The 27,102-nt window shown below is 36.2% G+C and overlaps 1 long non-coding RNA gene and 2 pseudogenes across 1 annotated transcript; all 3 read right to left on the reverse strand.

Annotated features, from left to right (window-relative positions):
- Nucleotides 1-6,663: 6,663 nt before the first annotated feature.
- Nucleotides 6,664-9,537, reverse strand: LOC147908066 (uncharacterized; annotated as a pseudogene).
- A 687-nt stretch (nucleotides 9,538-10,224) lies between these two features.
- Nucleotides 10,225-12,355, reverse strand: LOC147908067 (uncharacterized; annotated as a pseudogene).
- Nucleotides 12,356-17,740: 5,385 nt separating this feature from the next.
- On the reverse strand, nucleotides 17,741-20,284 carry LOC147908068 (uncharacterized). The gene is made up of 2 exons (XR_015546676.1): nucleotides 19,361-20,284; nucleotides 17,741-19,292 (listed from the first exon to the last, which is right to left on the reverse strand). It is a non-coding gene; the product is annotated as an uncharacterized LOC147908068 (long non-coding RNA).
- Between the last annotated feature and the right edge of the window lie 6,818 nt (nucleotides 20,285-27,102).

The raw sequence follows: 27,102 nt of genomic DNA on the forward strand, positions 1-27,102 counted from the left end.
AATGTGAATCATTGTTAAATATATATCTAATTAATGTTAACTCAAGTGTGAACTTAGTGAATATCCTTCTCGCTAGCTTTAACATTCTCAATATAATCGATCGTTGCTTAACATTAACAAGAGTGAGGAAGTAGCCCATTGGCGTGATCTGAATCGACAATTGGTTCATCTTGGAAGCTGCAGAAGCCTTCCTCCCTGACCACTTCTTTCTGCTGGCATTCGGGAACAACAGAGAACATTAACCGGGCATCGCAAGATAAGCACATTCTTCTTTCTATATTTCGGTAATTGAAATCTGCCGCCGATGAATCGCACCCAGCATGTGTCCCACATACCCGTGTTCGCGTGAATTCATCGACGCTCGAATTCTAGCGTTAGACCGTACTCTACGTGGTTGCGTAGTGCATGCTGCGTATCTTCATTGTTCTTTCAGCATAGGAAAAACGGCGACATCAAATGCCCTGAGTGTAAACATAAGACTCCGGTCGATGAATTACATAAACATAATATGCGTGATGATGTTTCGTTATGCGTTCCGTATTTTCTACCGCCGGCGCCCGACGCCCTTCCCAAAAATGCATCGATAACGAAGGCTTGCATACACTTACTGCAAATACTTACTATCTCTTTTCGCCTGATGTGACATCATCCTTCCCGCCGCGTTATTGCACCCGTTCTTCTCGCACGTAAAAATATTTTATTCATACGTTTTTTTTATTTAATTATTTAAATAGATCGAACGCTTAATATGAGTGTTAAAGTATCATTCAGCGCGAAGATGCTGACGCGTGATAAGATAGCTCTGCGATAATAAGAAAGGAATCAATAATGTCATATACCCAGATATTTAAATATGCATTCATTTTTATATATAACGTAGTTTTACAATATATAATTCTTACATTATTTATAAGCAGGAATTTTAAGCACCTGCTTCCGATTAACAATATAATGTACATTAACTTTTCACATTGTTTATAATATTATCTAAAACATAAATCATAATATTAATTCACACTTTATATTTGATTTTTTATTATACATTTTGCGTAAAAAATCCACATCATATTTATCGATGATACAATTTTCACCTAAAAGTGTTAAAAAACATTTAAATTTTTCATTGACGATATGCGTATACTGGCACAGCTCAGAGTATACGTTCTCGACGCAATGTTCAAATTTGAACATGAAGAGCACGGTTGATGGTTTCATATATAGAAATGTATCGCGAAGTATTAATTTGACCACATTCACATTACGCATTTTTACGATTTCTATCACAAGATCTTGGTAATAATATAATGACGAAAAAGTGCAATTGATTACACGAACCGTTCGCGCGTCTTTTGATGAAAGCCTGCCACATTGCACGAAGCAAGATTATGTTGTTACCTTGGTTGTCGCCAATTAGCAATTTCCACAAAAGACACAGGTTCTACGACGATTCCGACATCCGGGTATTTGTAACCTGTAGGAATCAGTGTAAATATTCTTTCCAATATACGAGGTGTATGATGAGGTTTATTACAAGAAAATACTCTGCAGAAGAAAGTTTTATATATATATATATATATATATATCGAACGCGTGGGCCGGAAGGAGCCTGCTAGGCCATCTCCACTCCTCACGGCCCGCGTGCCGTGCGCACGGTAGGCCGTACCTTCGGTAATAATAGGTCAGGTGGAGGCGCGTATTTGGCTATCTTTAAACGTTAATATTTCGTTAATTATTGCGAGCATTGCAAAATGGTAGATGACTTTTCTAGTTTAGTCCACTCTCGGGACGAGTGGGGCCGTATATTCATGCCACACTATATATATATATATATATATATATATATATATATACCGGGTGTCTCAGAGCACCCGTACCACCCTTTTAAAAGGTAGGGATGTGTTTGTACAAAAAAATGGTTCAGACAAAATTTGCAGGATTTCGGGATATCTATCTGATGGTGACCTTGAATTTGACCTTGAGGTCGACCTTGGGCATAACTCAAGGTCAAAGTACCGTTTTACAAATGTAAACCCTTATTCATGACATCACAAATGAAAATAGCGGAAAATTTTACGTCCGAATACGTTATCAAGCCTAGGTCAAAATTACCCTTAGAGGTCATGTGGAGATCAAGTTACTTTTAGAACACCCGTACCAACCTTCTAAAAGATATGGATGTGTTTGTACAAAAAATAGTTCAAACAATACTAGGTATTTACATAGCTATGATGCATCCATCTGCTGGTGAATTTGAATTCTACCTTTAGATTCATTTGTAGTCGTGTACATCGATTTTTAAAGATTCCTAATTATCAAGATCTTGAACAGTCGATGCCGCCTGTGTCAGCGTTACCCAAGATGTACCACGTGGAGGTCACAAGGTCGGACTTACACCTCGTCGGGGTGCTTTTTTAAGGTGGTTCCCCTTGCCGTCACCTTTGCTCGTACGCATGTGTTCAGTCTAGATTTTCGAAGTGTCCTCCACGTGCATGTATGCAGGCTGTTATTCTTCGTTGAAAATCATCCGTCACCCGACGAATTTCGACAGGATCTAGAGACTGAATGGCTTCTCGAATTCTGTTCTTCATGTCTTCTGAAGTCGTAGGTCGTTCGCAGTATACGAGATCTTTTATTCTTCCCCACAAATAAAAATCCAAAATTGTAAGATTCGGTGATCGTGGTGGCCAGTTATGTGGACCATATTTACCTATCCATTGGCCGCGAAATATGCGGTTCAGTTGTTGACGAGCAATGACAGACGTGTGGGCTGGACATCCATCCTGTTGAAACCACATATTTAGATGTAGTTGAAGTGGAATATCTTCAAGTAAACGTGGGAGTTCGTTTTCGAGTAAATCGACATACAGAAAACGGTTTAGATTTTCTTCAAAGAAAAATGGTCCGACGATATGCGTATCAACAATTCCGCACCAAACATTGACTTTCCAGATACGTTGATGATCGATTTCTCGATACCAATGTGGATTCTCTTGCGCCCAATAACGGAGATTATGTGTGTTCACTTCGCCATCACTTTTGAAAGTGCACTCATCAGAAAACAAGATACTTCTATGGAAAGTAGGTAATTGTTGAGTAATCCAATTACAGAATATCAGTCTTTGTCTATGATCGTCCAATGTCATAGCCTGGTGAAGTGACATTCGATATGGATGAAATGAATTTTCTCGCAAAATTCTACTGATAGTGCTTCTACTTATTCCACTATCTCTTTCTCGTCTTCTTAAAGAATCGGTAGGATTTACAAGAGCAGAAGCAATTATATCAGGTGCCCGTACTGCACGAAGCGGACGATGAATTTGCATTCCTTTATTATAATCCGGTTGGACGATACCTTTTTGAATTATCCGCCGTTGCAAACGACTGAAAACATTGCGCGAATGCGGTGTACGATCGGGATATTCATTTCGCCACATTCTTTCAGCTTCGCGAAAACTTCCAGCCCTACCCAAAACCGACAACATTAACGCAGCTTCTTCGCTTGAGTAAGACATATCTACCTATAAATGAATAATAATCCCCGAATATTGAAATACCTAAGTACCTACCTACCTAGGTATAAAACGCACCTAAAAAAAAACCGACAGTTTATAAAACTCTTAAGCGAGCAAAGGGAGAAAAGCAAAACAAACAAGTAAGTTTAGTTCAGTTCAGTTTAGTTGAGTTCAGTTCAGTTCAGTTTAGTTTAGTTTAGTGTAGTCAGTTTAGTTTAATTCAGTTTAGTCGATTTACTCGAAAACGAACTCCCACGTTTACTTGAAGATATTCCACTTCAACTACGTCTAAATATGTGGTTTCAACAGGATGGATGTCCAGCCCACACGTCTGTCATTGCTCGTCAACAACTGAACCGCATATTTCGCGGCCAATGGATAGGTAAATATGGTCCACATAACTGGCCACCACGATCACCGAATCTTACAATTTTGGATTTTTATTTGTGGGGAAGAATAAAAGATCTCGTATACTGCGAACGACCTACGATTTCAGAAGACATGAAGAACAGAATTCGAGAAGCCATTCAGTCTCTAGATCCTGTCGAAATTCGTCGGGTGACGGATGATTTTCAACGAAGAATAACAGCCTGCATACATGCACGTGGAGGACACTTCGAAAATCTAGACTGAACACATGCGTACGAACAAAGGTGACGGCAAGGGGAACCACCTTAAAAAAGCACCCCGACGAGGTGTAAGTCCGACCTTGTGACCTCCACGTGGTACATCTTGGGTAACGCTGACACAGGCGGCATCGACTGTTCAAGATCTTGATAATTAGGAATCTTTAAAAATCGATGTACACGACTACAAATGAATCTAAAGGTAGAATTCAAATTCACCAGCAGATGGATGCATCATAGCTATGTAAATACCTAGTATTGTTTGAACTATTTTTTGTACAAACACATCCATATCTTTTTGAAGGTTGGTACGGGTGCTCTAAAAGTAACTTGACCTCCACATGACCTCTAAGGGTAATTTTGACCTACGCTTGATAACGTATTCGGACGTAAAATTTTCCGCTATTTTCATTTGTGATGTCATAAATAAGGGTTTACATTTGTAAAACGGTACTTTGACCTTGAGTTATGCCCAAGGTCGATCTCAAGGTCAAATTCAAGGTCACCATCAGATAGACCTCCCGAAATCCTGCAAATTTTGTCTGAACCATTTTTTTGTACAAACACATCCCTACCTTTTAAAAGGGTGGTACGGGTGCTCTGAGACACCCGGTATATATATATATATATATATATATATATATATATATATATATATTAGAGTGGACAAAACTGAGTAGAAAAGTTCTGTACCATTTCGTCCGCTCTACCTGCTTGGGACGAGTGGGGCCGTATATTCATGCCACTCTGTATATATAAAATAGAGAAAAAAGGAAAACAGATAAATAAACTGTAGAGAAAAGGTATAAAAAATAATTTATAAAATAAAAACTTACTGCTTATAAAATTCTACATCTTGAATAGGAACATAAAATCTCATGCTTGGAAAGCGTTGCAGTAGCGGTCCGTCTGAACTGATGCAGTCACATTACCCGAGCTCTTTCTAAGTTTCATCCCCTCCATCACATTTCTTTAGGAATGCATATGGAATTGTTCAACCAACAAGCGAGAGATAAAAAAAATAAAAGCCGATATGCGACAGCTTTGTTAATATAATAAGATATTTTTCAGAACATTCGACATGTTAATATGACATGTTTCGCAATGACATCATGAATATAACTTGATACATTGCGACGTTACCAAATAGTATGCATAATGATATAAAATTTAAAGATCGAGATGCATTGCGACATTGCCAAACAGTGCGCATAATGATATACGTCCCATCCGCTGTAGTCCTATACTCGCCATAGTATTCGTGCTCTCTCTCCTATCCATTGTGGCCCTTATCATAGTTATTCACATTCTTCCCGCTTTATTCTCTCCCACATTCTCTTTTCTTCTTGCTCACAATTTTATTAAATAAATATGATATTTGTTTTACGATTTTTTAATGATATGACTTAGCAATGATTTCAATTTAGCAACTAATTGTAATAATATTTTTAGTAATATAAAAAATACAAATAGCTGAGCGTTCCTAACTATCAAATCATTATAAACTATTATTGAGTAGCTATCGAACACTTATTGTACTACGTTATACTACTGAACAGCTATCAGATTATTAATTAGTTCTAAATAACTATAGAGAAAGAAGATTCTTTTCCACTCGCGGTAAGGAGAAATAGGAGTGTGCAGATTTCAAAGTTACGTGACAAGCAGATAATGTCATAGAAGGGAGCGAAAAAAATATTTTAGGATTGTTGAGGAAAGAAATAGAGATTTGAATTATAATTTCTTATTATTCAATTTTTATTTTAATAAATTGATTAACTTATTTGAGGAAAAATTGCGCATCTTCTTATCATATAATTCTAAACCGCTGAATAGAGGCAGGAAAAATGGAGACCGAAAGTAATTTAAAAAATTCAGTAATATATTTGAGTATCATATTATACATTTTTTAATAAAATATTAATTTATTTTTTACTTTAAATGTGTATATAATTTTATCTGAAGCGCACATTACTAATTCATTCCATGATTGAAATTTCATCATAAACTTCACGCAATCTTTTAACGCACCACATTTATTGTTAATATTAGGTGTTGGAATTAATTCGTAGCGTTTTACAAGTGATGGGAAGTACTTTCATTAATGTATTTTTTAATGCTCATTTGAAATAAATAACATTCTTTCATTAAAAAACGCTACGAATTAATTCCAACACCTAATACAATTTTCGCATATAGTAGTCATAAATTGTTGATATATATTCTCCAGCACGCGATTTTATTAAAAAGATATGGCGTTTATTTTACGGGTTTTTATGATTTTACAATAGAATAATACGAGCACAATTTTAATAATATTTTAATGGTATAAATTAATCTCTCTCTGTCTCTCTGTCTCTCTCTCTCTCTCTCTCTCTCTCTCTCTCTCTCTCTCTCTCTCTCTCAGCCAAACGCGCTTTCTTATTAAGTAATATAATATCACGAAGATAAAAAATAAAGAAGGAATGAAGAGATTAAGGAAAAGATAAATTTTCAAAGAAATATATTTTTTAATATAGATTTATTTATCTAATATTTAATGCAGCATGTACAATATAATTTAAACCATAGACTACTAATTCACTTTCTATAGAATTTTTATCAAAAATTTTGTGCAAAATATTTGCAGCATCGCGTTTATTAGTAATATAATTTTGTCATAAAAATGATAAAAAATATTTGAATTTTTCACTAACACTATGCGTACATTAACTTAGTTTATAACACGCATGCTCGACACATTGCTCGAGCTCAAATAAGAAGAGTACGGTTGTTAGTTTCATGTACAAGTATGTATTATGCAATGTCAATTTTACGTTTTTCGTATTACATACTTTAACAAGTTCTACATTCAGATCTTGAATCGGTGGTGATGATGCTGAAGGGACAGTTGATTGCATTAATCGTTCAATATCTGCACGTTTCTCGATGAACGCCTTTTACATAGCATGAGACAGGATTATGCGATTGCCTCGATTGTCGCTGATCGCAATTTTTACATGAGACGTAGATCCCACGACAATCCCGATGTCCAAGAACTACACTTATACGCTGTCAATGTCAATATACACGTCCTCACCAAGATATGTATATGAGGTTTCGAAGATGTATGAGAAAATGTATGAGAAGATGCGCTATAGAAAATAGAAAACATGCAAATAGAAAAATACATAACGTATAAAATATATAATCAAAGTTTTATAAAAATTTTATAAACTTACTGTCTCTCGCACTCCTCATCCTATTGAATTGGAACGTAATAGTTCATAATGTGAGACGTTTCCTAGAACAGTATATACTCTGACACAGTAAAAGCAATTTGCTCTATGCAGTACGAGCGGTCCACAAAGCGACTGATGTAATAAGACTTATGTATCATAAGTCTCTTTTTTTAAATAGTGATTCCCACCACAAATTTTCAGAAGCTTCCACTGAATCCTCAGCGTATATAGTGAGCCAACTGACTGAATCAGTAATATCACCATAAGTCTCACTAATTAGTGCTCACCATTTTACATTTTCCAGCAACATATCTAAGTTATCATTGAAAATTATTATTTTCGCATCAAGAGTTATTTCAATTTCGCCTCTATGTGTGTGCGATTTTATTTTAATATATATCATAATTACATTTTATGACATTGAAGTAATATATGTTCCACAACGTCTATGTGTGGGTGAGCTTCGCTGTATGTTCCATCAATAACGTCATGAATCGTACAATGACATGTAGGAAGATTTAAATTTACGTAATCATCAAATTTCGAATCACACACATTGATATGTTTATATATCTGTTATATTTTATGCTTGGTACATCATGTATTACTGCGACTAAGCACATTTCGAAATCCAAATTCTTTATACTGCGACTCAAATGCATCATCGACGAGCAATATTGTTTATTAATTTCACACTTTCTCTTTTCAAAAATGAGTTTAGGCAGTGTATTCAATGTGGAATTTTACGTATCTTTACAAATATAGTGTTAATTTTTCAGAGTAATGTTGTAACGAATAATATGTTTCCATACATACGGACCGATATGCAAATTATCCTAATTGTAAAGAATTCGTTACTCGCATATCTTTAACGTTAAAAACGTTATGATGTATTTTTAAAGGTATAAAAGACTAACATTGTTGATCAACTGATCCTTTAGATAAAAATAAATACTTTATTTTTTGAACATTTGCACAGTCTATGTAGCACTGCTACAATATCAAATTATTGCTTAAAAACGACAATCATTTATTGTTATAGGATTAATTAAATTGTTGTCATATGATTCTGTCTCATTATTATAATCAATCATAAACTTTCTATATGTATGTATGTATGTATTGCAACCGCACTCACGAGCGTGGCGCAACTTCGTCGGACATTCACAGCTGAAATTCCTGCCGGCGATCGGATGCCGAGGGGGGGGGGGGGAGGGGCGTTAAACGAAACGCGAAAGAAAAAATGCGTCTTCCCGCGACTACTCTTAGGGACGGCACATGATTACAAAGCAATAGTTGGACGCCAGGCACGAGTGAGTGTGCCACTCTCTCCAGAACTTACGCGATATTTCTTTAGGCTTTACTATATGATAATGAGCTGCGAATGTCGACGGGCCTTCAACCGGCAGCTCAGCCTCGGAAGTGGCAGAGGGGGGTGGTTCGTGGCCGAGAATAACAGATCTCTTGGAGTAGCAAATAGGAGCGAGAATAAAGTACACACGAATTTAACAGGAGTTTAACAGTAACCAATATATTGAACGAGTCTACGACTCACATTTACAGTCAGCGATACAGTCGAAACGATAATTCTATGTGAGCGCAACAACGGGTTTACATAAGCCGGCGGATTTACACTAGGCGTCTCAATTGCGTTACATTCCCGCGACCTTAAGGACTCTGACATAGCAAACCGAAGGGACAAGTAAATCTAACGCTACAGACGATACAGACGATACGCGACAATACTACGGAACGGGACTTCGACGTAACATGCGATCCGCGATAACGACACCGATAATGATTGACGAGGCTGTGGCTTTGGCGGACGCCCTGGAATTATCCCGACGACAAGGGCCGTTCCGGGAGGCGACACGCGTACTCTACTCCTGCGAACTCTAATACACAATCAAGCCACGTGCACTCACTCGCATTTCCGGTAAACAAATCCGATATCTACGCCTCCCGGACGCGGAACCCGGCGACTGTACATGGGGGAGACGTTCGTCTCACCGGTTCCCTCGCAGGTGCTCCTAGCTGGCCTCGGAAAGCTCTCAATCGGTTGGCGTCCTGCGTCCTCTCTTCGAGCGGGCCACAGCTCAAGTGCTGGCCGCTAATCTTCCCGGGCGCACGCAGGGCTCGTTCTCCCCGCGAGGGGACCTTATCACCTGCTTGGCGCATGGCCCCGCGGCTTTCCGCTACTCGTGAAAACCGCGTCATGTCTATCGCATGTGTCCTGGCGCGCGAAATTCGAGAGATCACTGTAGTCTTTCTCAGGCCGCCTCGTGGCCTCGAGGCGCCTCTCCGGGGCTCTCGCCGTCCTTGTAGCGCAGAGTGGCCTTCCCCGTCAAGTCGTGTTGACTCTCTATCCGCTTTGCGCCTGGAAGAGGGTGCGATAAAAGGTGCTTTGCGATAATACAAAAAGAAAACGTAACGAATGCGGGAAAGCTATCACCTGCGTGCGACCCGGGGCCAGGTATCGTGCCTCCCGGCGGTCTGTCCTCAGCGGTCGCCTCTGGACTTTCAATCTTTGTCGTGCTTCTTTCTCTTTTCCCCGGTGAGATTGCGTCACTCCGCCCAGGTCGCGGGAGTCGCCGGCCTCCGTAACCCTCGGTACGGGAATACGCCGAAACGAAAATAAAAAAAACGGCAGCGCGGAGCGCGCAAGATACGCGAACGATGACGCGGGAGAAGCGCAGGTGCGTCCGCCCCCCCCCCCCCAAAAGGTGAGAGGACCCAGGACGCTATACTGCACTATTCGGTCAGGCCATGCGGCCCTTGTGACGAATGGAAGAAGACGTCACGTTACAGTATGTATGTATATATATATATATATATATATATATATATATATATATATATATATATATAGAGAAAACTGCAAGCAGAAAGATTTCAAAGATCCGCGTGAAAATTGCAACGATCAAATAAAATGACACACAATCATTGTCGGATTCATATCTTACAGTTTGTAACATCATAATTTGTCTGTATTTGTATTGAAAGTGATTAAGGTCCAGTTTGTAATGGATTGCTCAATTGTTATTAGTATTAATTATTTAACTTTGGAAAGATAATGTTAAAAAAATCCATATGTACGTTCATTCGTACTCATAATATATGTATGTCAGTTACGTACCGTCATACTTTAAGGAAACCACAGTAGAGCACGAATAAGTAAGTATATTTTCGGGAATTTTTTTTGGCTCAATGAAATGATCAATCAAAAATTTGTAAAATAAGCATTATAATATTATGAATGAAGTACAAATAAGAATTTTTTCATACATTTTTGGTACAAAATGGCGGCTGTACCGCACTTGTCCGATGGCGCCTATTTTTGAAGGAGGGACCATGGGCGGACATCTAGAGTCCTTAATTTTTGACCTGGAACAAAAAATGACAGTTTTTTAGGTTCTATATATCAATAGCTATGGAAGTACGTAGGATTTTTTCGATATATTAATTTTTCGCAAAATGGTGCACGTTTTAAGGAAAACTTGCAAATTTAACAAAAAAAAAACGCCATAAAATTGTTGATAAAAAAAACCATGTAATATAAAAAAAAACCCTACGCACTTCCATAGAGAAAGGTATTCTGAATATACTGTCAAAATTTGAAACCGATCGGTAAAGATTTATTCGAGTTATGTGTCCGCCCAGTTTAAAAAAAGTGGTTTCGAGAAAAACGCGTTTAAAGTTTTAAGTACTGTAAAATCATATAATATTTTTATATACCTCTAATCTGTGATGCCTGCGCCATACAATTGGCCTTCTTCATCTATCTCCTGCTCTTGTTTGGCCTTTCGAATTGTTTTCAGATCGATGCGGGCCTGTTTTGCGCCCTCACAAAGATCGTTCCGCTTTCTGTATGCGTTTCTCATCCAAGTCCATGCATAGTTCGTGACTTTTTGGGCCAATTTTCATGCCCATGACCTGGATTATATGTAAAATTGATATTAATCCGTCATTAAAAACACACGAAGCGATGTTCGTAGCAATGTCGATGATTATTTTGCCGGAATTCATAGTTTTCGGAGCCATCGTCCACACTGTCGAAGCTCTCATTGCTGTTTTGAGTGAAACCCCCGATGCAGCGAGTGAGAAGATCATCCGTAGTGAGTTGTTCGTAAACTGGCTTAATTGCTTCATAAACTATATCAGACATTAGTGATTTATGCGTATAGGTAGCCAAAGTGTTAGAAGATTTCGCCCTTTGCCACGAGCACTATGAATTTTCTCCAGTCGGGCAATCGTCGTGTTGGGGATGGTTATCCGTAGATATTTTGTGAAGTAATGTGGCCCATATAGCTATCTTCATTTTTTCGATTGATTCGCAATTTCTACGAATAGCTAACCCGAAATATATTGACAGTTCGTCGATCAGTTTGCCTGTCAATTTCCCTTTTCCTCCCAAGCCTTTTGTGCGTTTCTTCAAATTACGTGATACCTATAGGCATTCTTAAGTACTATAGACTTTTCGGAGGGAAGTTCCTTCTCCATCGACTGCCATTATACCTGCTCCCGTACTCATAAATTACAGCGCGCCGGAATCACAAAAGGCGCTCGGAGCATACCTGAGAGGCGTTGCCGCAGAATGGAAAATTTGGGTATTCCGAAATTTTTGCGGCACTCCATCTTTTGGTATGTTATTCTTAAGACCCTAAAGCATCTTATAAGCGAAAAAAAATTTTTCGATTTTTTCAAACTTTTGTTGTGGTTTCTCCCCTTAAACATCTCTGTCTGTCGCTCTCGCGCACTTCAACCTACCTTCCGCACCCCTCTTCGGAGGCCTCTAGGAAGCAGCAGTAAAGTCGACGAAATACCATCTTCAAAGAGTAATAGGCGACACCACGCTCACTTACGAGAAGATAAGCACTCTCTTAGCTCAGATATAAGCCTGCCTGAATTCTCAGCTCTTGGCGTTATCTGACGATCCTGACGACTTCTCCGCACTTACTCCAGGACATCTGCTTATCGGAGCCTCTCTGCTAGCCATTCCAGAACTGCCGCTCACAGAGAAGGCTACGAGCTCTCTCTCTCGATGGCAGATCTTCAAAAGATGCGTGATCATTTTTGGAAAAAGTACCTGCATTCCTTGATCTCACAGTCGAAGTAGTGCAAGGTAAGCACTGATCCTTAGATTGGCTCATAATTTGTGCCTCATAATTTCAGAGATATCACCACCAAGCAGATGGCCTCTAGCTCGCATCACAAAACTGCACAGGAGAGGACGGTGTAACCCGAGTAGCAACTGTTCGCACAGTCTCTTCCGAGCTCGTCCGACCTCTAGTCAAATTGGTGATGCTGCCTGGACCCACAGTTTTGATCACTCTACACGCGGACTCGCAAGAGCAATAAAAACCGCATATTGTAGTAGACCATGCTTATTCAATGTACTCGCGTCAGTCAACGCGCGTGTAATCACGGTAATATTCACGTTAATCTCATCTATCTTCCGCAATTTTCGATGATATGAATACAATAAATTTAACAATTTTTTTTTTAATAATATGTTTAACGCTTAATGCAATGTACTATATTATATTTTCGAGTTTTAGTTTTAAAAATATTCTGATTACGTTCTCAAGAGTTGCGCAATCAAAAATTGTCCACTAATTCTTTTCAATTTATATCATAGCTAAATCACATGACCGCGTTTGCGTCATTATATTTCTTAAATAATTTCTTATTATTTTTAAACTTAAAAATGTCTCCGATCATGTGTAAGCACAGGCTTCCGCGACACCATGTGCTACACGCGCAAGCATCATTAGTTTGCGCCACCTGAAGCGCCGCGATCTCCTAAATAATTAGCCGAACTCGCGACATCTGTACGCTTGCCGAGCGTGAGCACTGATTTCGTCACTGAGTGACAAGGCGAGCGGGATGTTCGAGATGCATCCGAAAAACCATTTTCACGGAATCGGTATGTGCAACATGTGGATTGGAAATTTCTAGAACAATTTCAAATGAGTGTTTCTAGAACTTTCCAAAAATAAACTTGACAATCCTCTCGTTGGTAAAGTCAAAAACTATAATCAAAGCCGCAAGTATACACAAAAAACCAATTGCTAAAATGGCAATCAAACTCGGATCGGTCACAGCGGACACGCGCTCGCGTGACGCGAAACGTGTAACTCACCCTAATCAGAACTGCTGATTTGGCGGGCGCGCATGGCAATAGCGTACCGCTTGCCCATCGTAATCGAGAATTGCCAATCGCTGCCCGAATCATGGGGTCACCTCAAATTTTATAATTTTTCTCTGAGAAAATCTCATAGGCGATTGAAAAAAGAAGCCTTTATTCTACAAAATAGATAAAAGGCCGAATCGAGCAGTGATCCTTCTTCTTAGATTTTCCAGTCACAGTGAACGCTCCGCAATTCAGCGCAATCGCCTTTGAGATGCTTCGCCGCAAGAAAATCGCCACGTTCGATTTGTGATCGGTTATGTGAAGATTCGCGTAGATCGAACTTTCGCTCAAAACCTTCTCGCTCAAAATTCTCTCTCTATCGTTCTCACTTTGTCTTACTCTCGAATAACAATATTGGATATTTTCTCATTAAATGTTTCATCAAATTAGAAATTGTCATTGCTTTTAACTACTTGCTTGCAATATTTTCATACTTTGTTTATTAAATCATTATTTTCAAAATGTTTTTTTTCTTATTAGATTATTTTGCGAGGAACCATTAAAAAAAAATTAAGTAGTATTAATAATATAAAGTACAAGATAGTTTGCAAAAATTTATTAACTACGTTTTATCATTCATATTCATTGCGACTTGCGAGTACTGAAAATATAGTTCATATTACTATACTATAGATTTTTATTAATCATAGTAAATGACAGAATACACAGTGCACACACATAACTATTTTATGGAATGTTTTATTCTATTACTTACCTATTAATTTTAACGATTTAGGAGCAAATTTTTATAATTTTTGTTTTTTTTTGCTTCTCTTCGTATATAAGAGAAGTAGATTTAACGTAGTAGATTTAAATCCAGCGTCAAATATATAAGTGTAAGCAAGGCGAACAGACCTGTTGGTTAGAATGCTTAGAATAGAAATTGATAGAGATTATTTACTAGAGAATTAAGAGTCAAGAGAAAGTGGGTCTGTTCGCCTTGTTTACACTTTTTTATACTTTTCACACTTAAAATGAGATAGATATATATTTGACGCTGGAAAGAGCTCACACAACACAAATGACTGTTTGTTGACTTATAGTCGACTTTTTCCAATCGGTATATAGTCGACTGTTGAAAGTCGACTGTTCCCAGTTGACTTAAAGTCAACTTTCAACAGTCGACTATGAGTCGACTATAAGTTGACTATTTGCTGCCTATTAGTCGACTATGTTTTAATCGATTGTAAATTGATTTAAAGATGACAAAAACTTTATTTTTCACGCACGCACGCACGTACTACGCACTCACGCACACTGTCCGTGTAGGACGGTCCACACTCGAGCGGCGGTGGCGGCGGCGCGCAAGGAGGTGGAAAAAGCGCTTCGTCGCCGCTCGAGAGCCATCCTACGAATTTGCGCAGCGTGGCTTAACCGCATATTGGCTTAGACATTTTCTTTTCTAATTCAAAAACTACAGCGAGTATCTCAAAATGGTATAAGAATTTTTTGTTCCATGATTGTTCCTTTGATTCATTGTCCGCCCCTAATGTAGCTCCGACCCATCTTAGAGACACCCTGTACGAGGTGTGGCTATTAAATAACGAGACTGACGCTGTAAAACATTTTATTTTGATTTCATACATATTTACTTATTAACCTTCATATACACCCCTTCTCTATCCCTACAACGCTCCATGCGAATCTTCCATTGTTTGAAACAGTGCTGAAAGTCTTCTTCTGTCAGCTCCTTCAGGACGCGTGCCGCTTTCTCTTTCACAGCTTCAACGGACTCAAATCTTGTTCCTTTTAATTTTATGTTATTTTAATTTAATGTTATTATCCTTTCCAATAAGTTTGGATCATTTTCAATGGCATTCAAAGTGTCAGTACAAAGATTTTTGCGAGCTTCTTGTTGTTCAAACGTGAGAATTTTAGGTACCATTTTGGCACACACTTTTTTCATGTTAAAATTGTTATGTAAAATTTGCCGTACACATTCTTTGTCAATTCCTACAGTTTCACTAATCGCACGAATACTTAACCGATAGTCGGATCAAACCAGATTACCGATTGTTTCGATATTGTCATCCGTTTCTGACGTGGAAGGGCGACCCGGGCGTGAATCATCTTCAACGTCTTCTCGGCCGTCTTGGAAACGCTTAAACCACTCAAAAACCCGTGTACGCGATAAACATTCATGGCCATACACTTCTTTCAATAAATTATAAGTTTCAGTAGCGGTTTTTCCAAGTTTCACGTGAAATTTCACAACAATTCGTTGTTCTATTGTTACACTTATCATTTTTCCAGCGAAACAAAAAAACAACTCTAATGCGAAAGAAGGCTACGGATATACGGATTTGTTTACTGAAGCGAGAGGTACTGCATTCGAAAGAGAAGGCTTCACGCTAAACAGCTGTCGGTCGCTGGCGCATGCGTACTTCTTCTGTAGCAGCGTCAGTCTCATTATTTAATAGCCACACCCCGTATATATATATATATATATATATATATATATATATATATATATAAAATTATCAACGAAAAAAGAGAAAAACATAATTTTTAATATCATTTTTATATATACAGAGTGTGATTTGGAAAATGATAAATTTTTCACACAGGGACAAAATGGGTTAAACTGAGAAGAAAAGTTCTTTATCATTTTACAATTTTCACAATAAAAAATATTAATTACTAAAAATTGTTGAAAATTGGTCTTCAATAATGTTTTACTCAAATGCTATCAACATTACAGAAAAGAGATTTAAGAATTTTTTCAGAATTTTTTATCAACCTTTTAGTACTACCTTTTTTTATTTTTACCAAAATGAGAAAATACGGTATTAAAAAATTCTAAAAAAATTCGTAGAGTTCTATAAGAAGTAAATAAACAATTTTTATCTTGCAGTTTTTCTGTAAAGTTGATAATATTTAAGTAAAAAATTATGGAAAATTAATTTTCGGCAATTTTTAATAATTAATATCTTGTTAACTATTGTAAAAATTACAAAATGATAAAGGACTCTTCTTTTCAATTTAGTCCATTCTGCCTCTATGGGAAAGATTTATTTTCTAAACACCCTACATATATATATAGGATGTTGGATATTATATATATGTATATATATATATATGTAGGCGGGCGTGCGTGCGTGTAGAAGTAGAGAAAATAGGTTATTGAGTATTGGAGGCGAGGAAGGTGGCGCAGGAGCACATCGGGATAAGGTGCTTATATAAGACGGTGTAAAGGGTGGGTTTTCAGAAATATAGATCATCATTATTCTATCCTCTTCATTGGAGGGGAAAGAATCAGTCTAAAAAACCGATCCCAGTCGATCGGCACGGGATGGTTGATATGGAGAAGTTGGAAGAAGGTGATTTAAAAGAGGAGGGAGAGGGAATCGTTCTTCGAGAGGAAGAGGGGGAGAGAATCGTTCTTCGAGAGGAGGGGAATAATTTAGGATTTTCGGGATACCGAGATCGATGATGGGGAGAGAGGTTAGGTCTAGTAGTTCTGAGACTGGCGAGTACGAAATTTTTGGGTAATCGTCGGTCGGTGATGGCGGCATGCTTTGACTAGGTGAACGGCACCGCTTACTCCTTCTAACATAAAGGCTTCGTTCTCGTTTTTTGTTTGATGTATGAACACGTACTATACCGAACGAAAGGGTAAAATATATGTATATATGTGAATATGAGTATGTATACATGCATATATATTTACAAGCTATCGATGGCTATATTCAGCGCTTTCGAAATAATATCTCGATTGCGAAAATTGGAAAATGATTAAGAACTGTTGGAAAAAACTCAGTTTAGTTCGTTTTGAAGCGTGCATATGTACATACAAAAAAATATTATATTAGGTGCGCAACTAAGTTCTCGCTGTTATTTTGATGAAAATGCGAATTAGTTGCGCACCTAATATATATATATACCTAAATATTACTTGTTTCAAGTAAATAATAAGATTTTAAAACTATATTATCAAGAAAATATTCTTTGTAATGATATAATCATATCTTTAAACGTTAATATCTCATTAATTATTGCAAGCATTGCAAAATAGTAGAGGACTTTTCTACTCAGTTTAGTCCGCTCTACCTGTTCGGAACGAGTGGGACCGTATATTCATGCCATCCTGTATATATGTGTGTGTGTGTGTGTGTGTGTGTGTGTGTGTGTGTGTGTGTGTGTATATATATATATATATGTATTAGGAGTACAAATTAGTTCGGTTCATTTTTTTTTGTTCAAAAATGCATTTATTTCAAAACAAAATGAATGAACAGATTAATTAAAGTATTGTCCATCGCTGGCTACTACTTTTCCCCATCTCTCAGGCAATTTTCGAATTCCATCTCGAAAAAATGACTCGTCTTTGGAGGCGATCCAATTTTGGAGCCAATTTTCGATTTCTGCGAAAGAAGTGAACCGATGACTTGCCAAATCGTGCTGCATCCTTCGGAACAACCACTAATCAGAAGGAGCAATGTCTGGAGAATACGGCGGGTACGGTAAAACATCTTATTTGAGCGTTTCCAAATATTTTTTTACGACTTTAGCGACATGAGGCCGAGCGTTATCATGAAGAAAAATAACTTTATCATGTCTTTGCTCGTATTCCGGCCGTTTTTCTCGCAATGCACGGCTCAAACGAATCAATTGTAGCCCATACCGATCGCCCGTAATGGAATTGCCAGGTTTCAGCAGCTCATAGTAAACAATACCCTTTTGGTCCCACCAGATACAGAGCATGATCTTCGAACCATGAATGTTCGGCTTTGGTGTTGATATTGAGGTCGATGGCAATGATTGACCGGGCTTAGCGTAGTATTTTTTCTTCTTGGGGTTGTCGTAGAATATCCACTTCTCATCTCCACAATCTGATGCAAAAAATCTTTTCTTTGTTGTCTTTGAATTAGCTGTTCGCAAGTGAAAAATCGCCTTTCAACGTCTCTCGGTTTCAGTTCATAAGGCACCCAATTTCCTTGTTTTTCAATTGTTCCCATGACTCTCAATCGTGCAGAAACGGCTTGTTGAGTTACTCCCAATGATTCTGCAAGCTCCTCTTGCATTTGACTCTGATCTTCTTCGAGTAATGCCTCTAATTCTTTGTCTTCGAATTTTTTTGACTGTCCAGAGCGCTTGTCTTCAACGCTGAAATTTCCATCCTTGAAATGTCGAAACCATTCCCTACATGATTAATCAGTTGGAGCAGTGTCACCATAAACTTCGACAAGCATTCGATGGGCTTCAGCTATATTTTTCTTCCAATTAAAGCAAAAAATTAGAACCTCCCGCAAATGCTGCTTGGTTAACACAAAATTCGACATTTCAAACACAGTAAAAGTCAAGGTTTTTGTATGAAACTCAAAGCGATATAAACTGAATATTATTAGCAGATGTCTAACTTCTCTGAAAACGCCAAAATCAGTTGTCACTATGAACCATTCACAACAGCCGGAGCCAGCTTTTGGAAAATTAATCGAACTAATTTGTACTCCCAATATAAAAAGAAGAGCATAAAAAAACCACAGCACAAGTTATAGTTTGTGATATTTAATTATTATTATATTAATTAAAACATTAAACGTTTCGGCCACAATCTGGTCATCTTCAGTAATTCAATAATATTTTTAAAACGCAGAGTTACATTTAGTTACATTAAATTCAACAGTCGGGTGTTGTAATTAAATAAATATGTTCTTTTCTATGTGAAGATGCTTCATACAATAATGTTACAACGCCAGTTGTCATATCAAGAAAAGTGTAGAACAAGAATTTCCAGATTCTAATTTAAATAAAATTATATTTATATCATTAATATCTTCTAGTCGGAATATAAAGAAGAATCATTACCTGTTTTACAGCAAAAAAACTAAACGATGAATCTCAAGTACTTCTTTTGCACAATTAGAATTTTGTCGTGACATTATGTGTTGTTATTTGTCATATCATGTATTTTACCACTATTTATATATCTGAGTCAACAGTTTAGAATGTTCTAGAATTATTTATTAAAAGAAGGAGAGATCCTTCTTAAGAAGAGGAAGATAAACCTTCCTTCAGGCAAATCTTCCGTGTCACTTTGCTTATTGATACCTCTTGTTTGTTTTTTTATATGTATCATTTCCGAAATTCTTCTTTTCATTAATGATTGTTCTGTATCTAAAATTCTTATATTATCCCAATCTAATTCATGCATCTCATTCAAACGGTGACGTGAACCACTGAAATTTCGGAAGAAGGTTTTTTTATGTCAGTCTTATGTTCTTTAATCCGAGTTTTTAATTTCCTTTTAGTTTAGTCAACATAGGATGATTCACAGTGTGTTTAAACAATTGATTTTATAAACTACTCCACATTGGTCATCCTTAGGCAAAGAATCCTTTCCTGTCTTAATAAATGTATTCATTTTATTCATAGGTTTATAAGCTATATTAAAACCATAAACATGTGAAAGTTTTTTGAATTTTTCAGATACTTTGCCCAAGTATGGTATCGTGAAAAATTTTTTTGAAGTAACGTTAGAATCACATTCATTATTAATTTCTTCGCGATTTTGATCTAAATTAGTTATATTTTCCAATGTTTTTATTCTATTTTTTATTGTTGAACTTTAAAGGATAACCATTACTTAAAAACGTGTGAATTAATTTAGAGATGTTTTTTTCATGAAATTTAGGCTGGGATAAAAATAGAATTCTATCAAATTGCCCAATAATTACTCCCCTTTTATGTGCTAACGGATGATTCGAAAAAAAGTTTAACTATCTCCCAGAATTGGTATGTTTTTTATAAATATCGAAGATGATATTTCCTTTTTGTCTCATTAATTTAACATCTAGGAAATTTACGTCGTTTTCATCGCCAAAGTCAACAATAAATTTAAGCCTTTCATGATATGAGTTAAACAATTCTAGAACTCCTTCAACCTTTTCTTTATATACAGCTAACACAATGTCATCCACATAATGAAAATAAAAAGATGAAATAATATTATTCATGGTATAATAATTTCTTGTTCTAAAATTTCTTGTAAAACTATGTTCGTCGGTATAGGGAACAAAGGAGAACCCATTGACATGCCAAAAATCTGTTTAAATATTTTTTTATCAAAACTAAAAAATGTGGAATTAATTATAATCATAATTACTTTGATAAACTCATGTAAAGGAATCGAAGTCTTATTCTCAATAAAATTCCACCTACGTTCAATGTTTTTTGATACTAATTCGGAATATTCGTGTACATGGAGACGTCAAATGATATAATATTAAAAGTTTTATCAATTGCTTTACCATTGAGTTTATTTACTAAATCTAAGCTGTTTTTTACATAACTAAAATTTTTTATATTATTATTGTCAATGATTTCTTTTAAGAAGGTCGCCAGTGGATAAAAAGCACTGTTAATACAACTGACAATTAATCTTAAAGGGTGACCTTCTTTATGAATTTTTGGCAGTCCATAAGATCTCGGAAGTCGCCGTCCGACACATACAATTTTTTGTATAAATTTAAATCAATGTACCCCTTGTTTTTCCAATTTTTTAGTAAATTATCAATTTCCACAGTTATTTTATTAGTAGGATCTTTTTTTATTGAATTGTATGTAGTCTGATCATTGAGAATCTCATACATTTTTTCTTTGTAACTATCTCGACTCATAATTACAGTGGTATTTATCCGCTTTAGTAATTAAAATATCCGGATTCTCTGAGATGAATCGCTTAATCTCCTTTACACCTTCGTAAAATTGTATTTTCAACAGATTTAATGTTACAATTCTTAATCGATTTAAGAATTTGGACAGTTTCATTCCTAACATTTTTACGTATTTCATCGTCAATTCTAAAAAGATTATATTCCATGTGTTTGATGAACTCACGTGTAATGCCGTCCTTACTAACCACGTTGTTAGGTAAATTGAACTGTTGACCTAATTGTAATACGACTATGGCTTTTTCTGAAATTTTGGCATTAATCAGATTTATCAGCCATTGTTAGTATTCCGTATATCAAATTTTTCATTAAATCTATCAGGAGTAATATTAATATTATACGATGAATTGTATTAGAATTCGTAATTTTAGTTGAAACTGTTTTTAATTTTAAAGGAGCACAAGAAGTATCACCATTCATCTCAGAGTTCACAAATTGCGTAATATTATAGTTAATATTAATATTCAATATTTCTTGGCGGTTTTTTATGCTCTTCTTTTTATATGTTTTAAAATTATAACCACGTAGTTTTCAAGATATATATATATATATATATATATATATATATATATATACATATATATATGTATTTATATGTGGACCTATACGAGGAGATGTGTGAATGAGTGAGTGGAATGACAGGCCGACATACTATTTAGCTGCGCATATTTGGTTCACAGAACCTCGGGTGGATATTGCTAGATGAGATGGCCTGTTGTCCACGCAAGAGCGCCAGGAGGCTAGTTCGTTGAGTGAAGACTGGATGGTCTCAGAGAGCACAATTGAACAAAGAGATGCGTGACGAGCCAAGGCTCTGGTTTGCACGAACACATGCGAATTGAAAATTTTTTGTGCAAATGACTTACGACCGGGCGGTTGATTTCCGTACTGACGCTCTGCGCTTCTGCGAGACTTTTATTTATACTCCGAAAGAAAAACGTAGTGTCCTTTGTCTAAGATGCAATAGTTAGTTGCAATGTCATGCGAGATTTACGATTTTTACAGCGTCCTATTGTTGTTAATCTAAAATGCGTTGTTAGGGGGATTTCGAGAAGAAAAGAAATGATTTATGTTTTAACAAACAGAAAGATAAAAGGTTACGAGTCTAAAACAATTATTATAAATTAAAAAATTTTTTAAACCGTTAATAAAACATGTCATTTAGTTAAAATATAAACTTTAATTTGGTAACAAGCAAAACAAAACAAACGTTTCGATCCCTGTTGGATCATTATCAATGCGAACAAAAATAACAGTGGAAATATTACATAGATAAGATGTATAAAAATTAAAATTCGCTCTCGATCACAGTATTAACTATCAATTTCGCTCCAATATAAAATAAAAGTTGTAAGAATGTCGTAATCGATAACAATGTATTCCTCTGGATTGTGTATGTAGATTATGGACGAACATACTTATTTCTGTTGAAAAGTACAAATGTAATGTAAAATTGCCACAGGAATAAGTAATCAAATCTAATAAGAGAAATACAAACTAAGTCGCAAGTAATAGAAATAAAAATAAAAAACTAAAAAAGTAATCTAATATTATGAGAAATGTACATTAAAGTCATATGAGTTATTAATGCGGATTGAAATTGTGTGATGTACCGTCATAAATTATATATATTTAATTTAGTAACAGCTAAAATGAGAATAAATACCTTCTATGTGTGTCAATGTAATACAATATATTATCTATTTTTAGGCAATGCGATGAGATTGAATGTAGTCATCTTTCTGAGATGCTCAGAGACAATGTAAAATACACACATAAAGACAAGAAGGTTGAAGTGGTAAACTAGAAAGGAAGGGGAGCATAAGAAGGAGAAAATAAAGTAGAAGGAAGAGAAAGTGGGGAGAGATGAAATAAAAAGAAAAAGAATGCAGTTAAGAAGGAGAAAGAGGAGACATAAAAAGAGAAAGAATGTAGTTAAGAAGGAGAAAGAGATTAATCTGTGAGTAAGTTTTAGGTAACGATTCAGTTCATTCTGTTTATTAAGACCTTGTTTCTGTCTTCTGATGTGAATCATTTCAGACACTAATCTTTTGTTATACGAAGATTCACAATCTAAAATTTCCATCTCGTTCCATCTAAAATTGTAGTTGTTGTCAAAATTGATACGATGATGAAAAAGAAAGATAATATAGTGGACTATTAATACAGGATACAATCACTTTCAATGTCGTCTTTATGTATAAGGTGTAGTAACAAGATATCCATTATTTTTGCATGAAATTGAAAGCTTTATTTAGTATAGTTAGAATGATCCGATTTAGGTCAAATATGCACCGTTTTGTTCGATATTTTGTTGCCATTTTGAAGGTAATTCCATTATGCCTTTCTCATAGAAACCCTCGTCCCTATTGGCAAAAAACTGGGACAGTCGATTTTCACAAGCTTCTCTTGAGGCGAATTTTTCACCAGCAAAATCATTCGCCATAGACAGGAACAGATGGTAATCACTTGGAGTCAGGGGAGCAGCTCATAGTAGATGATTCCCTGCCAATCCCACCAAACACACAGCAAAACCTTCCTGACCATCAATCCTGGCTTGGCCATCGTTTGCGCCGGCTCATCGCGATTTGACCACGATTGTTTTCGCTTGACGTTGTCATAAGTGACCCACTTTTCATCACCAGTCACCATCCGCTTCAGAAATGGATTGATTTTGTTGCGATTCAGCAGCGATTTGCAGATGGAAATTCGGTCCATGAGGTTTTTTTTGCGTTAACTTGTGTGGCACCCATACATCGAGCTTCTTTTTGTATCTAGCCTTATTTAAGTGGTTCCAAACGGTTTTTTGTGCAATGTTTAGCTCCTGGACAATCGAAACAGTGCTTACATGACGGTCGGACTCGACGATTTCTATTATTTTATCGATATTTTCGACAATTGGCCTTCCAGAGTGTGATGCATCTTTGACATCAAAATTACCGGAACGGAATCGACGAAACCAAAATTGCGCGTGATTGACTGTTACAGTATATACAGGACCATAAACACTATTCACATTTTCAGCCGCCTGGCTTGCGTTTTCGCCTTTATTGAAGAAAAACTGTAAAATATGCGTATTTTCTCTTTGCTGGTGTCCATCTTTGACGCGCGCTCAAACAATACTGAGTCAAGCAATCACAAAACCGTCTGAGAAGTTTTTTTCGTACGAAATCTTATCTTTCTAACGCCATCTAGCGTAACTCGATCGCACTTATACAATGCAAGATACAGATTACTAAAGCCATCTATTGGAAAAATAATGGATTTCTTTTTACTACACCTAATATTTTAGTCAAACCGTTTGGGTTGCCGTCTTTATGTATTTTGGTCAAACCGTAAGTTCTAGGTATAACACTACCAGTTGTAAGCAATCTCCGATATGTTTGTTCGTCAATAAATCACGCTTCCATCTCATCAGCAATGTACGTAAGTCCTGAGTCAACTTTTTACTTGGATCTTTATTAACGATTACATAAGTATTAGTGTCTGAAAGAATCTCCTCCATTTTCGGTACGTAGGCTCTATGTCAAGTAACACTTCCCTTATCAGCGTTTGTAATAAATATATTTGGATGGTCATTTATAAATCTTTTTGTTACATGTAGCCACTCTAAAATCTGTTTGTCAGTAAAATTAGAAGGAAAATTGTTATGGAATCTGTTAAGTATTGAGAAAGAATTATTTCTGACAAAGTTAATGATGCCTACTTATATTATTTTCAATGTATTTAATGAATTCAATCAAAGTTTTGTCTTTGTTATCTCTATTAATAGGAAGTTCAAATTTTTCATCAAGTTGTAATAAATTCCGAACTTCTAAGAGAATGTCACTGCTGCTCAAATTAACAAACCATATAGCGTATCAAGGAGAGGCGTCTCATTAAATTTTTTCGGATTAATATCAATTCTTTCAGAATTAGACTGAATGTTTTGTGAGACATTGTCAACCTTAAGTTGAATATTTATAGAATTATTATTCGTGTCATTGAAAACAACATATGAGATAGATCTGATTTTAGACTTGGATAATTTAAAATTTTTATGTCATAACCAATCTATTTTTTTATTTATTCTAAGCATTTGTTCGAAAAAGTAAGAATTGTTAATATGATCCAAATATTTTTGATTGTGATTTATAAAAAAAATCACAATCTACAGAGGTCGGTAAAATATCAGACAGAGATTGTATTCGAAAATATTATTTCTGATCAAATGTAAATGGCAGTAAGCATCTTTCAACTCTAATCGCATAATTATGATTCAGTTGAATCTTTTCAAGTCTTTTGTACGAAGTGTTATTGTATAGTGAAAAGCTATTAGATTTAGCAAGCTTATGTAAATGTGGAGGAACCAATTCTAATTTTAAGCAAGAATTTAGAAATTTCATGCGGACCCTAATATTCACACTCAATTTGACAAGATTGCATAATTGTTTCAGAAAGTTACAAGTGTAAATACCAAATCGTTTTTTAATAAAAGCAAAGGTGAATGGAAGATATTCGTAATTACATGTAACGCATAATTTCGTCCGCGTAAATTAAACTACAATAAGGCTCAATAAATTTAACAAACAAAAAAACAAAGGACTACGAGTCTAAAATAATTATTATAAATTAAAAAATTTTTAAACAGTTAATAAATAAAACATGTCATCTAGTTAAAATATAAACTTTAATTTGCCGATAATAAGCAAAACAAAACAAACGTTTCGATCCCTGTTGGATCATTATCAATGTGAATAAAATTTATGTTTTTCTTTAAAGAGGCAAGATTACTTCAGACGAATAACGAATTCTGTTATCCTCGCGAAAAATATGGCTAAGTAAACAGATGGTTACCGTGTACAACTAGTTTGCGTGCAGGGCAACCATTGTCAGTTGCGAGTCCGATCTTAGATAACGCTACCGTGAGAAATTATCCCATGCGTTTTATGATTTTTTAAGCGCGACGTGGCGCCTGTTTTTTTAAGATGAAATTGTTGGTCAGTCTGGTCATTTATAATTTCTTTTGCAATCTTGTCACTTTTCGGGTCTGCATTAAGGTTATTATTCTTTCCGGATTGATTAGCGTTTACGAGTTTTCGCGAGATTGTCCGGTCTCTCTTTTCAGTTCTGTTCAGACCGTTATCAGAAGACTTCACTCGAGTCTCATAGACGCCAATCATAGTCGCGACGTGAAGCCGATTCTTTCGAAACAAAAGAATCGAGGCGTCTATAGGATGTAACACAATCATATGAAATAATCAGTCAATAGTAAAAGATCTCTTCATAAATGATAAAAACGCCATCTCTTAAATAATATCAATACTCCACACAATTTCGGAAAACGAATCGATACATACTTATATCAGAGATATATCGATATCGGATCGATATTTGTAGCGATCTTTTCGAATACTAAATTTGCTGACCAAAGCATACGTAAAAAGACATTTCGTAGCAATATTTATCGATGCTTAAGCGCAATCCATAAGATTTTTGGCGTTGCTTCGTGACCGAAAAAATGAGACTTGGATCTATCCGAGTCAAAACAGCAGTCGAAGCAGTGGACAGTGCCTGGTGAATGTCCGAAGAAGACAGTTTTATCGGCTGGGAAGATAATGGCCACTGTTTTTTGGGATTTTCCCAAGGAATCATCTTCATTGCCTACTTACAGAAAGGTCAAACGCAATCGCAGGAGCATATCATTCTACACTTCTGAATCGTTTGTATGAAGAGCTGCGAACGAAACGGCCGAGATTAGTGAGTAAAAAAGTCATCTTTCATGACAACGCTCCGGCTCACACGTCCATAGTCGCAATGACAAAATTGCATGAATTAAGGTTCGAATTGCTGCTCCATCCCTATTCTTCTGATTTGGCCTCTTGTGATTTCTTCCTA

The sequence above is a fragment of the Acromyrmex echinatior genome, chromosome 11 (genome assembly GCF_024713525.1).
Source record: "Acromyrmex echinatior isolate Ae372 chromosome 11, ASM2471352v2, whole genome shotgun sequence".
NCBI lineage: Eukaryota > Metazoa > Arthropoda > Insecta > Hymenoptera > Formicidae > Acromyrmex > Acromyrmex echinatior.